Source organism: Heptranchias perlo, chromosome 20, assembly GCF_035084215.1.
Source record: "Heptranchias perlo isolate sHepPer1 chromosome 20, sHepPer1.hap1, whole genome shotgun sequence".
NCBI lineage: Eukaryota > Metazoa > Chordata > Chondrichthyes > Hexanchiformes > Hexanchidae > Heptranchias > Heptranchias perlo.
Window position 1 is genome coordinate 49,165,861 of NC_090344.1, and position 13,010 is coordinate 49,178,870.

General features: G+C 50.1%; 1 protein-coding gene across 2 annotated transcripts in view; it reads right to left on the reverse strand.

Annotated features, from left to right (window-relative positions):
* The window catches only part of usp39 (ubiquitin specific peptidase 39), a 90,339-nt gene that overhangs the window by 41,970 nt on the left and 35,359 nt on the right, over nucleotides 1-13,010 (reverse strand). The gene's annotated exons all lie outside the window — the stretch shown is intronic.

A 13,010-nucleotide genomic window follows, 5' to 3' on the forward strand; every position in this document is an offset into this window, starting at 1 on the left:
GTGACCAGCTCCATGTTCCCCAATGTTCTCCCCTCCTCTCCCAAAGGGGCTGACTTTTGATGGGCTATTTTCACCGGTTCCCACCCCTTACTTCACCTGAGTTGTCATTCTTCGTATATGAGCCCAGATAGTGAGCGTTGACAGGCATTTTACTGTGGGGGGCATTACAGCCAAATCCGATACTGTCTTCTCCAAATGTCCACACAAATACACAAACTTTCCAGCAGGGTGGGTCACCAGATAGTGATCAGGAGCAGAAATGGTGGCTGACTACCCCCGCCCCCGAGCCCATCCAAGTCAGGCTTGGAATCGAAACAAGAATCTTTAGTATGGATATAATATTCCTTTCCCAACTACACCATCGTAATGACAGGTCTGAGCGTAACTTCATCCTGACTCAAAAATCTGCGAGCCACAAAGTTTAACAACAGTGACACTGTTCCATGTCCCTCGTCTTTCCTGTAAAGTCTGTATCCATGACTTAATTTGATCACAAATTTTTTTTTAACGTCGGGGATGCGTTGAGCTCAGGCAATTAATGTCCCTTGTGCTGCACTCGACACGAAGCAGAACTGCCTCAGCGTTCAGCCAACAGTTACACTCGCTGGTGCAGCATGATTTTTGAGGCCAGGAGGACTGCACCAAACTGTAAGTGCCCAACCAAACCAAAACGCCCCCCGGGAAGCCAAGATCTGCAGAATAGATCCTGCCTGAACAGTCTCCTCAGCTTTTTATGGTAAGTTGGCATTTATGTTTAGTGGCATCTTTAAAAGCAGAGGACAAGTTGCAAAAAGGAAGCATGTGGGATCTTAGATTTTATAAATGGAAGCCTGGAGCACAAAGCAAAGAGGTAATATTAAACTTTTACAAATTATTAGTTCGGCCGCAATTAAAATATCATGTCCAGTTTTGTGCACACTACTTTAGGGAGGATGTCTCAGCCGCTAACTCCAATTACAGAAGCAGCAATCAACAAGGCTAGTGTTTGTTTGCTCAGCCAAGTCTTTGACACCCATCAATGAGTTTGTACAAACAAACGTAAAGAAAGGCCCATCAATGTCCAACTTCTCAGTTAGACAGTGCAACCTCATGCACCACCTTCCCCAGGCACTGCTAATACTGACTCCTGGGGGCTAGCAGTTTAGAGCCACTTATACACTGAGTGCATGAGCTTCCATGGGCTGGCTCGCCTTCCTCATCTGCGTCTCTCTTGTGATTCTATGAAGTGCCAGCGTGGACATTGGCTGAAGAAAGGATCGGGTTCAGCTGTGACGTCTCCGTGGAGGAATAGCTTGCCGACATTCACTGTCCAGGCCAGTCGGGTGAGGTTCTGAACCAGAGGGCTGTAGTGCTTGAAACCAAAAACCCCAATGTGAGGCAGTGACTTCAGGAGAGGGGAAGGGAGATAAAACATCTCCAGCCTGGTACAACGCATGGGCTGGCAGACTTGTCAAAAGTCTCCATTGCCTTGAATCTCTCATTTCCGTAAAGTCTGGCACTTCAGCTCCCTCGCTGTGCCAGTGGGTAAACGCAGCCCCGGATGTGGGACTGAGACACACAGACCAGAAGTCCCAGGTTTGATCCCCGGTCTGTGCTGAGATAGCTGGGCACAGCTGGGGCAAACAGTCGGGGGCCATTACAATTGTCACAGTGTCCTGGGAGAGGGGAGGGAATAATCAGCTAACATTCCTGCTCCTGACCCGCTGTCCAGTGGCCCCTACTTGGAGGTGCCTGTACGGATGTTGCTTGAGCGCAGAGTCCGACAGAGTCGCAGAAGGGCTCACTCGGGCGAGGACAGAGTGTGGTGGGCGTGAAATCGTAACCCAGCTACTGCCAGTTAGCACCATGCCAAAAGGAGAAGGGGAGAAAATGAGAGAGAAACACAAATTGGGGGGGGCGGGGAGGGGGGGAGGGAGGGGGGCAGGGGACATTTCAAAGTTCCACACATTCCACGATCACTGGCCGAGCTGCTCAAATCCTGGCATTGTTCCTGTGGAATTGTGCTGACTTCCACTATTTTCTTTGGAACGAGGTACACGAGAGGATGTGACAGCATCAGCTGCTGATGGGATAATTGCATCAGAATGTTTGAATGGTTGTTCTTTCCCCTTTTTGTACTTCAAGAAAAATAGATGCCGAGATGTGGGATGAGCCTTTCTGCTACAATGAAGCGAGGGGAGTCTCCTCACCATGGACTTGCCCAAACTTTGCTCTCGGAAAGTGCAACTTATACCACACCTTTTAAGACACACAAAAAAAAAAGTCCCAAGGCACTTCACAATGGAGATAAATTGGGAAACAGGTGCTAAGCCACGGAGGGACCGAAGAGAAGCAGTTTTTGGGTCGAGGAGCGGAGTGGGGGGGGGGAGAGGGGAGTTCCAGAGCACAAGGCCGTGGCAGCTGAAAGCTCTGACACAAATAGTGGGACAAAGGATGGACGGGGGGTTGTGCTTAAGGCCAGAGATGGAGGATTGAAAAATATTGGGAGGTTGCAAGAGTTCACAGAGGTCGTGGGTCGAGGATTTGAAGACAAGGATGAGGATTTTAAACATTGGGGGAACAGAAAGTCAGAGCATATCAGTGAGGATAGCGGTGATGGGTGAGCAGGACTCAGCCAACATCACCAAAACAGATCAACTGGCCATTTATCTCATTGCAGTTTGAGGGATTTTGCTGTGTGCAAATCAGTGCCTGTGTTTCCCCACATAACACTTCTAAAGTAATTCACTGGCTGTTAAAGCCAATCGAACACGTACTGTACCTTTTTTAAAATTCAGTCATGGGATGTGGGCGTCGCTGGCGAGGCCGGCATTTATTGCCCATCCCTAATTGTCCTCGAGAAGGCGGTCGTGAGCCGCCTTCTTGAACCGTTGCAGTCTGTGTGGTGAAGGTTCTCCCACAGTGCTGGTCGGTAGGGAGTTCCAGGATTTTGACCCAGCGATGATGCAGGAACAGCGATGTATTTCCAAGTCGGGATAGTGTGTGACTTGGAGGGGATCGTGCAGGTGGTGGTGTTCCCACGCGCCTGCTGCCCTTGTCCTTCTTGGTGGTAGAGGTCGCTGGTTTGGGAGGTGCTGTCAAAGAAGCCTTGGCGAGTTGCTGCAGTACATTCTGTGGATGGTACACACTGCAGCCACTGTGCATCGGTGGTGGGGGAGGGAATGTTTAAGGTGGTAGATGGGGTACCAATCAAGCGGGCTGCTTTGTCCTGGATGGTGTTGGGCTTCTTGAGTGTTGTCGGAGCTGCACTCATCCAGGCAAGTGGAGAGTATTCCATCACACTCCTGACTTGTGCCTTGTTGATGGTGGAAAGGCTTTGGGGAGTCAGGAGGTGAGTCACTCGCCGCAGAATGCCCAGCCTCTGACCTGCTCTTGTCGCCACTGTATTTATATGACTGGTCCAGTTAAGTTTCTGGTCAATGGTGACCCCCAGGATGTTGATGGTGGGGGATTTGATGATGGTAATGCCGTTGAATGTCAAGGGGAGGTGGTTAGACTCTCTCTTGTTGGAGATGGTCATTGCCTGGCACTTATCTGGCGCAAATGTTACTTGCCACTTATCAGCCCAAGCCTGGATGTTGCCCAGGTCTTGTTGCATGCGGGCTCGGACTGCTTCATTATCTGAGGGGTTGCGAATGGAACTGAACACTGTGCAATCATCAGCTAACATCCCCATTTCTGACCTTATGATGGAGGGAAGGTCATTGATGAAGCAGCTGAAGATGGTTGGGCCGAGGACACTGCCCTGAGGAACTCCTGCAGCAATGTCCTGAGGCTGAGATAATTGGCCTCCAACAACCTCGACCATCTTCCTTTGTGCTCGGCATGACTCCAGCCAATGGAGAGTTTTCCCCCTGATTCCCATTGACTTCAATTTTACTAGGGCTCCTTGGTGCCACACTCGGTCAAATACTGCCTTGATGTCAAGGGCAGTCACTCTCACCTCATCTCTGGAATTCAGCTCTTTTGTCCATGTTTGGACCAAGGCCGTAATGAGGTCTGGAGCCAAGTGGTCCTGGTGGAACCCAAACTGAGCATTGGTGAGCAGGTTATTGGTGAGTAAGTGCCGCTTGATAGCACTGTCGACGACACCTTCCATCACTTTGCTGATGATTGAGAGTAGACTGATGGGGCGGTAATTGGCCGGATTGGATTTGTCCTGCTTTTTGTGGACAGGACATACCTGGGCAATTTTCCACATTGTCGGGTAGATGCCAGTGTTGTAGCTGTACTGGAACAGTTTGGCTTGAGGCATGGCTAGTTCTGGAGCATCAGTCTTCAGCACTACAGCCTGGATGTTGTCGGGGCCCATAGCCTTTGCTGTATCCAGTGCACTCAGCCGTTTCTTGATATCACGTGGAGTGAATCGAACTGGCTGAAGACTGGCTTCTGTGATGGTGGGGATATCGGGAGGAGGCCGAGATGGATCATCCTGCCCTGGAAGTTTGTGGTGGGACAGTGTAGAGGGAGCTTTACTTTTCCAATGCGCTCCTGGCCGGCCTCGCATCTTCCACCCTCCGTAAACTTGAGGTCATCCAAAACTCTGTTGCCCGTATCCTAACTCGCACCAAGTGCCGTTCACACATCACCACAGTGCTACGTTGGCCCCCGCTCCAGCGACCCCTCAAATTTAAAAGTCGCATCCTTGTGTTCAAATCCCTCCACAGCCTCGGCCCTTTCTATCTCTGTCACCTCCTCCAGCCCGACAACCCTCCAAGAACTCTGAGTTCCTCCAATTATCGCTAATTGTGCATCCCCGATTTCCTTCAGCTGTCTCAGCCCGAAGCTCTGGAATTCTCTCCCTAAACCTCTCTACCTCCCTCTCCTCCTTTAAGAAGCTCCTTAAAATCGACCTCTTTGACCAGGCCTGTCCTATTATCTCCTTTTGTGGCTCATTGTCAAATTTTGTCTGATTATGCTCCAGTAAAGTGCCATGGGATATTTTACGACTTTAAAGTCACTATATAAATCCAAGTTATTGTTGTTGTTGATTTATCTAACCCGTGCTGTACCTGACCAGGGAGTGTTTGATGGGACAGTGTAGAGGGAGCTTTACTCTGTATCTAACCCATGCTGTACCTGTACTGGGAGTGTTTGATGGGACAGTGTAGAGGGAGCTTTACTCTGTATCTAACCCGTGCTCTACCTGTACTGGGAGTGTTTGATGGGACAGTGTAGAGGGAGCTTTACTCTGTATCTAACCCGTGCTCTACCTGTACTGGGAGTGTTTGATGGGACAGTGTAGAGGGAGCTTTACTCTGTATCTAACCCGTGCTCTACCTGTACTGGGAGTGTTTGATGGGACAGTGTAGAGGGAGCTTTACTCTGTATCTAACCCGTGCTGTACCTGACCAGGGAGTGTTTGATGGGACAGTGTCGAGGGAGCTTGACTCTGTATCTAACCCGTGCTCTACCTGGACTGGGAGTGTTTGATTGGACAGTGCAGAGAGAGCTTTATTCTGCATCTAACCCCGTGCTCTACCTGTACTGGGGGTGTATGATGGGACAGTATAGAGGGAGCTTTACTCTGTATCTAATCAATGCTGTACCTGTACTGGGAGTGTTTGATGGGACAGTGTAGAGGGAGCTTTACTCTGCATCTAATCAATGCTGTACCTGCCCTGGGAGTGTTTGATGGGACAGTGTAGAGGGAGCTTTACTCTGTATCTAATCAATGCTGTACCTGTACTGGGAGTGTTTGATGGGACAGTGTCGAGGGAGCTTTACTCTGTATCTAATCAATGCTGTACCTGCCCTGGGAGTGTTTGATGGGACAGTGTAGAGAGAGCTTTACTCTGTATCTAACCCTGTATCTGCCCTGGGAGTGTTTGATGGGACAGTGTCGAGGGAGCTTTACTCTGTATCTAATCAATGCTGTACCTGTACTGGGAGTGTTTGATGGGACAGTGTCGAGGGAGCTTTACTCTGTATCTAATCAATGCTGTACCTGTACTGGGAGTGTTTGATGGGACAGTGTCGAGGGAGCTTTACTCTGTATCTAATCAATGCTGTACCTGCCCTGGGAGTGTTTGATGGGACAGTGTAGAGAGAGCTTTACTCTGTATCTAACCCTGTATCTGCCCTGGGAGTGTTTGATGAGACAGTGTAGAGGGAGCTTTACTCTGTATTTAATCAATGCTGTACCTGCCCTGGGAGTGTTTGATGAGACAGTGTAGAGGGAGCTTTACTCTTTATTTAATCAATGCTGTACTGCCCTGGGAGTGTTTGATGGGACAGTGTAGAGGGAGCTTTCCTCTGTATCTAACCTGTCCTGTACCTGTACTGGGAGTGTTTGATGGGACAGTGTAGAGGGAGCTTTACTCTGTATCTAACCCATGCTGTACCTGCCCTGAGAGTGTTTGATGGGACAGTGTAGAGGGAGCTTTACTCTGTATCTAACCCGTGCTGTACCTGCCCTGAGAGTGTTTGATGGGACAGTGTAGAGGGAGCTTTACTCTGTATCTAACCCGTGCTGTACCTGTACTGGGAGTGTTTGATGGGACAGTGCAGAGGGAGCTTTACTCTGTATCTAACCCGTGCTGTACCTGTACTGGGAGTGTTTGATGGGACAGTGTAGAGGGAGCTTTACTCTGTATCTCACCCTGTACCTGCCCTGGGAGTGTTTGATGGGACAGTGTAGAGGGAGCTTTACTCTGTATCTAACCCTGTACCTGTACTGGGAGTGTTTGATGGGACAGTGTAGAGGGAGCTTTACTCTGTATTTAATCAATGCTGTACCTGCCCTGGGAGTGTTTGATGGGACAGTGTAGAGGGAGCTTTACTCTGTATCTCACCCTGTACCTGTACTGGGAGTGTTTGATGGGACAGTGTAGAGGGAGCTTCACTCTGTATTTAATCAATGCTGTACCTTGGAATGCCTGGTGCTGACGATCGGTGCCTGAAATTAAATGGAAAGACGTTCCATTCACAACACTAACATCCCTCAGCATGATGAGCATATAATTCACAAAAACAAATGTTCCCATGTGAGCTCGCAATCAAGTATTAATAAAAGGGGCTCCCCTGTTAATTCAGTTGGTTAAGGCAGTGAGCCAGATAAAATAGTAAAATCCCAGGATTAATCCCGAATGTGTGGTGAATTAGGTAATCATCGTCAGGCCGGAGATCGGAGGCATTAGTTAGAAAGTGAGAATGTTCAGTCGTTGGCTGGAGGGCAGGGCTTAACTCAGCAGTGACACTCAAATAGCCCGCTGAGCCTCACTGTCTGGATTCACACATGAAGAATTATGAGGTACCAGAGGAAGAGAGGAACAAATGAAAATAATAATCTAATATGGCTTCTGAAGGGTCTCTGAGGGAGTCCCAAGGTTTTAGGCTGTGGCATTATATTCTGATCTTAATACATCTTACTTCCAGCAGAGACTGAACAGCTCCAGGCCTGACTGATTTAAGTAGGTGCATAGTACATTCAAAGTTTAGCCACGTTATAACTAAATATTGGCATCCGCTGATTTTGGGTAAACAGTAATCAGTGCGATTGAGTGCAGTGTGACTTTTGGTCTTTGCGGACAGAAAATTCTCCCAGCTGTCTTGGCCAGCATGCCAATGATGTCAGTGTGTTTGTAAATGACTAACTGCAGCTCCGGCATTGAGAAAGAGCAATTCAAGCCTGGCATCAATCTGGGCAGGAGGCTTTCAATCACAAGCTGTGTTCCTGAGGCATAACCTTGTCCCAGAAACAACAATCTAAACCGTGCTGTACCTGCCCTGGGAGTGTTTGATGGGACAGTGTAGAGGGAGCTTTACTCTGTATCTAACCTTGTACCTGCCCCGGGAGTGTTTGACGGGACAGTGTAGAAGGAGCTTTACTCTGTATCTAACCCGTGCTGTACCTGCCCTAGGAGTGTTTGATGGGACAGTGTAGAGGGAGCTTTACTCTGTATCTAACCCGTGCTGTACCTGCCCTGGGAGTGTTTGATGGGACAACGTAGAGGGAGCTTTACTCTGTATCTAACCCTGTACCTGCCCTGGGAGTGTTTGACGGGACAGTGTAGAGGGAGCTTTACTCTGTCTCTAACCCTGTACCTGCCCTGGGAGTGTTTGACGGGACAGTGTAGAGGGAGCTTTACTCTGTATCTAACCCATGCTGTACCTGCCCTGGGAGTGTTTGATGGAACAGTGTAGAGGGAGCTTTGCTCTGTATCTAACCCTGGACCTGCCCTGGGAGTGTTTGATGGGACAGTGCGGAGAGACGATGCACAACCTTGCACTGTTCAACTCGAGCTGAGCTTCAAACCCCACATCCTGTTACCGACAGCCTATTTTTCCCTCTAAAATATCACCCATTTCCATCCCTCCCTTGCCCCACTCTGTGTAAATCTTCATTTGCGCTTTCACCATCTCGACTCAACTTTTCTAATCCCTTCGCCCCCCACTACCAGCTCCATCTTACATAAATTCCAACTGACCCAGACTCCGCTGTTCCCATCCTCTCACACACCTCCGTCATCGCCAACCTCCATCAGCTTCTTGGCTCTCAACACATTGGCCAGGATTTTGACTCGGAGTCGGGAAGCGGGGGTCAAATCGCAGACGGGAAACTCGGAAGTACGGGTTTCCCGGACGTCCTTACGATTTTGACGTAAGGACATCTTTTTTTTTTTTTTTGTCGGACTGGCCGGCCTGATTGACAGGCTGCCCTCAGTCGGACAGGAGCGGAGCAAGGAAGAGGACGTGAAAAGGTTTAAGTGTTCAGGTAAGTTTTAGATTGTATGGATGGGGGGGCATGGGAGGGCACGGGCACACCCATGGGCATGGTGGCACCTGGGGATATCGATGGGCATGGGGCACCGATGGGTATGGGGGTCAAGGGGGAGGGATTCAGTCATTGCGGGGGGAGGTCAGTCATCGGAGGAGTCAGTCATGGGGGGAGGGATCGGGGGTCAGTCACAGAGGGTCATTCGCCGGGGGTGGGGGGTTGGAATCGGGGGTCATTGCAGTGGTCTGCCATCGTGTTGGGGGGGCTCCGCAATCGTTGGGGGGGGGAAATCGGAGATCTGTGGGGGGGTCCACGATCATGGGGGGGGGGGGGGGGGAATCGGAGATCTGTGGGGGGGGTCCACGATCGTGGGGGGGGGGGAATCAGAGATCTGTGGGGGGGGTCCACGATCGTGGGGGGGGGGGGGGAATCGGAGATCTGTGGGGGGGGTCCACAATCATGGGGGGGGGGGGGAATCGGAGATCTGTTGGGGGGGTCCATGATCGTTGCGAGGGGGGAGGATTGGAGACCGAGGAAGGAGCTCTGCGATCATTGGGTGTAGGCTTGTTGGGCCTGGGGGAAGCACTCCTGCTCCTCCGGGCCCACAAGCTGTGCCAGAAAGGCACCGACCTGCAGTTTCGGGCCTTCTCTCCTTATCACGCGGCATGAAGGAGAAGGCCCGGGAATCCCGGCCCCCAGAGGTTGCAATCGCAAAACCTTTCAAAATGGAGGCCCGCAGCCTCCCTGAAAGTTTTTGAGTGACCAACTCGCCTCCTGGGAACAGGTTAGTCGCCCGCCCCTCGTCCCGCCCCAGTGAAAACCGGAAATGGGCGGGTTGGAGGCGGATCTGAAATTGTTGCAATTTTCAACGCCCCCCCTGCCGCCAACCCACCTGATTTTCACAGTTAAAATCCTGCCCATTGACTTTTAAATGCTTATCGTGATCTACAAGTCCCTCCTCAGCCTCACCTCCTCCCTGCCAGTGAGACCTCATCCAGCCTTCCATCACTGCTCGAATTGTCCACTTCCAGCTCTGGTCTAAGTAGATAAGAAACAGGAGCAGGAGTAGGCCCCTCCAGCCTGCTCCGCCACTCAATAAGATCATGGCTGATCTTCGACCTCAACTCCACTTTCCCACCCAATCCCCATATCCCTTGATTCCCTTAGAGTCCAAAAATCTATCAATCTCAGTCTTGAACATCCTCAGTGACTGAGCATCCACAGCCCTCTGGAGGAGAGAAGAATGGTCTCCATATACCATTAGCACCCTTCCCCTATTCCCCCAGAGATCTTCTATATCTCACCCTCACTCTCTGGAACTCTCTCCCTCCAGTTAACTACCCTAATGAGATCCCACTTGGCTTCCCTCTTACTCCTTTAAAGATTACATAGAATTACATGGAGCCTGCAGAACAAAAACAGGCCATTCGGCCCAAATGGTCTATATGCCAGCCTTAGTTGTCCACATGAGCCTCCTCCCACCACTCTTCAACTAACCCTATCAGCAGATGAATCGCCTGCTATAAATACAATTTGCCTGCTCCAGCATTTGACAAAACAAAGACCCATTTAAAGGCCTAATGTTTTACAGTGCTGACGCAAGAGCTGTTTGAGAACAGCTCCTCGTGTAACTCTGTGCCCCAGGTCACTAAAACCAAAGCCAAGTGCACATTATCAGTGTGTTATCTCATCATTGCATATGCCTGGCAGTGCAACCAATCTAGAGGCCATTAAGTGCTGGAAATGTGAATCATTAGCTCTAGATATCCTCGTTGATTAGATAATGCTTCTTTTCGAGGAAATGTTGCACGAGCTACAAACTGTTCAATCTCAATTCACTGAACTATCTCTGATTATATAAGAGTAGAATTTACAGTCAGCAAAGTTAACGTAGGATGGCTTAACACATTGGCTCCAAATTTTTCCCTCTGCTATTTTAAATGAGGCATTAAACCAACAACAACAATAACTTGCATTTATATAGTGCCTTTAATGTAGTCAAACGTCCCAAGGAGCTTCACAGGAGCGATTATCAGACAAAATTTGACACGGAGCCACGTAAGGAGATACTAGGACAAGTGACCAAAAGCTTGGTCAAAGAGGTAGGTTTTAAGGAGCGTGTTAAAGGAGGAGAGAGAGGCAGAGAGGCGAAGAAGTTTAGGGAGGGAATTCCAGAGCTGAGGGCCGAGGCAGCTGAAGGCACGGCCACCAATGGTGGAGCGAAGAAAATCAAGACTGCACAAGAGGCAAGAATTGGAGGAGCGCAGAGATCTCGGAGGGTTGTAGGGCTGGAGGAGGTTACAGAGATAGGGAGGGGCGAGGGCCATGGAGGGATTTGAAAACAAGGATGAGAATTTTAAAATCGAGGCGTTCCCGGACCGGCAGCCAATGGAGGTCAGCGAGCACAGGGGTGATGGGAGAATGGGACTTGTTGTGAGTTAGGATACGGGCAGCAGAGTTTTGGATGAGCTGAGGTTTATGGAGGGTGGAACATGGGAGCCTGGCCAGGGGACCATTGGAATAGTCGAGTCTAGAGGTAACAAAGGCATGGATGAGGGCTTCAGCAGCAGATGAGCTGAGGCGGGCCGGAGACGGGCGATGTTACGGAGGTGGAAGTAGGCGGTCTTGGTGATGGAGCGGATATGCGGTCGGAAGCTCACCTCAGGGTCAAATAGGAAACCAAGGTTGCGAACTGTCTGGTTCAGCCTCAGACAGCGGCCAGGGAGAGGGATGGAGTCAGTGGTTAGGGAACAGAGTTTGCGGCGGGGACCAAAGACAACGGCTTCGGTCTTCCCAATATTTAGTTGGAAGAATTTTTTGCTCATCCAGTCGGGTAAGTAGTGTGACAAATGAGAGACAGTGGAGGTGTCGAGAGAGGTGGTGGTGAGGTAGAGCTGGGTGTCGTCAGCATACATGTGGAATCTGACGTCGTGTTTTCAGATGAAGTCGCCAAGGGACAGCATGTAGATGAGAAATAGGAGGGGCCAAGGATCGATCCTTGGGGAGCTCCAGAGGTAACCGTGCGGGAGCGGGAAGGGAAGCCATTGCAGGTGATTCTCTGGCTGTGGCTGGATAGATAAGAATGGACCAGGTGAGCAGAGTCCCACCCAGCTGAACGATGGAGGAGAGGTGTTGGAGGAGGATGGTGTGGTCAACTGTGTCAAAGGCTGCAGACAGGTCGAGAAGGATGAGGAGGGATAGATTACCATCGTCACGGTCACAGAGGATGTCACTTGTGACTTTGATAAGAGCCGTTTCAGTACTGTGGCAGGGACGGAAACCTGATTGGAGGGGTTCAAACATGGAATTGCGGGAAAGATGGGGACAGATTTGGGAGGTGACAACATGGACTTTGGAGAGGAAAGGGAGGTTGGAGATGGGGCAGTAGTTTACAAGCATGAAGTTATTCTTCATGCCAACAGTAATCGATATACGGAGTAGACTTCCCGAGAATCTTTCAAGAAACAATGGATGCTAAAATAGTGGGCTCCAGGATTTCTCTGGATGAATGAATTAAGATAAACTAAACGGCCTTCCTAATATGTAAGTATCTTGTGATTTTATGAGTATCTCCCATGCACTATTCCATCGACTAATGGCTGGCTAATTACTGCCCCCCCGCCCTACTTTACTCGAACTGCATCATGCCAGGGTGTGCAAAGACCAGCATAAAAATCTCATTTGCGCCAAAACCATCACAACACACAGTTTGCGTTGGTACTAGAACGTAAGGCGGCAGCGAATCAGCAGCCCGTTGTACACTCACCACAAATTTCTCTTCCGTTCAGGCGGGTTGTAAAACAGGCCGCCAATTCAATATTGCCAAAGTTGAATTTCAGCCCCGAAACATTTTGGACCAGCCAGGTGGTGTCTGACCCGCACAGAAACCCAACCCCATGTTTAACAGTCTCCAATTCATCCGACTGAGAAATCGACACCCACTGACACAGTTTCTGTTTGTGCGATACAGGGTACGTGCACTCTTCTCGTGGAGAAACATCCCACTTACCTAAATCCAGAGAGCTTTGGTGCAGGGCTTCGGCTGAGGGATCCTCCGGGTGCACACAGGGGGACTGCTGGAGTCCAACCGGCTAAATCCGTGCAATTACCATCAGACAGGGCCAGTAATTTTCCCCATTACTTGTCGATCCAGTACCACCCTACCCATTTAGGCCTTTGCCCTGCAGGTTTAGCTGGAGCCAAGTGGAAAGAATTCTGCCCGCCTCTCCCCCCCCCCCTGCTGTGATAGGTTTACACTCCAGGTTCCATTAGTGAGCCAGCCTGGCTGGTC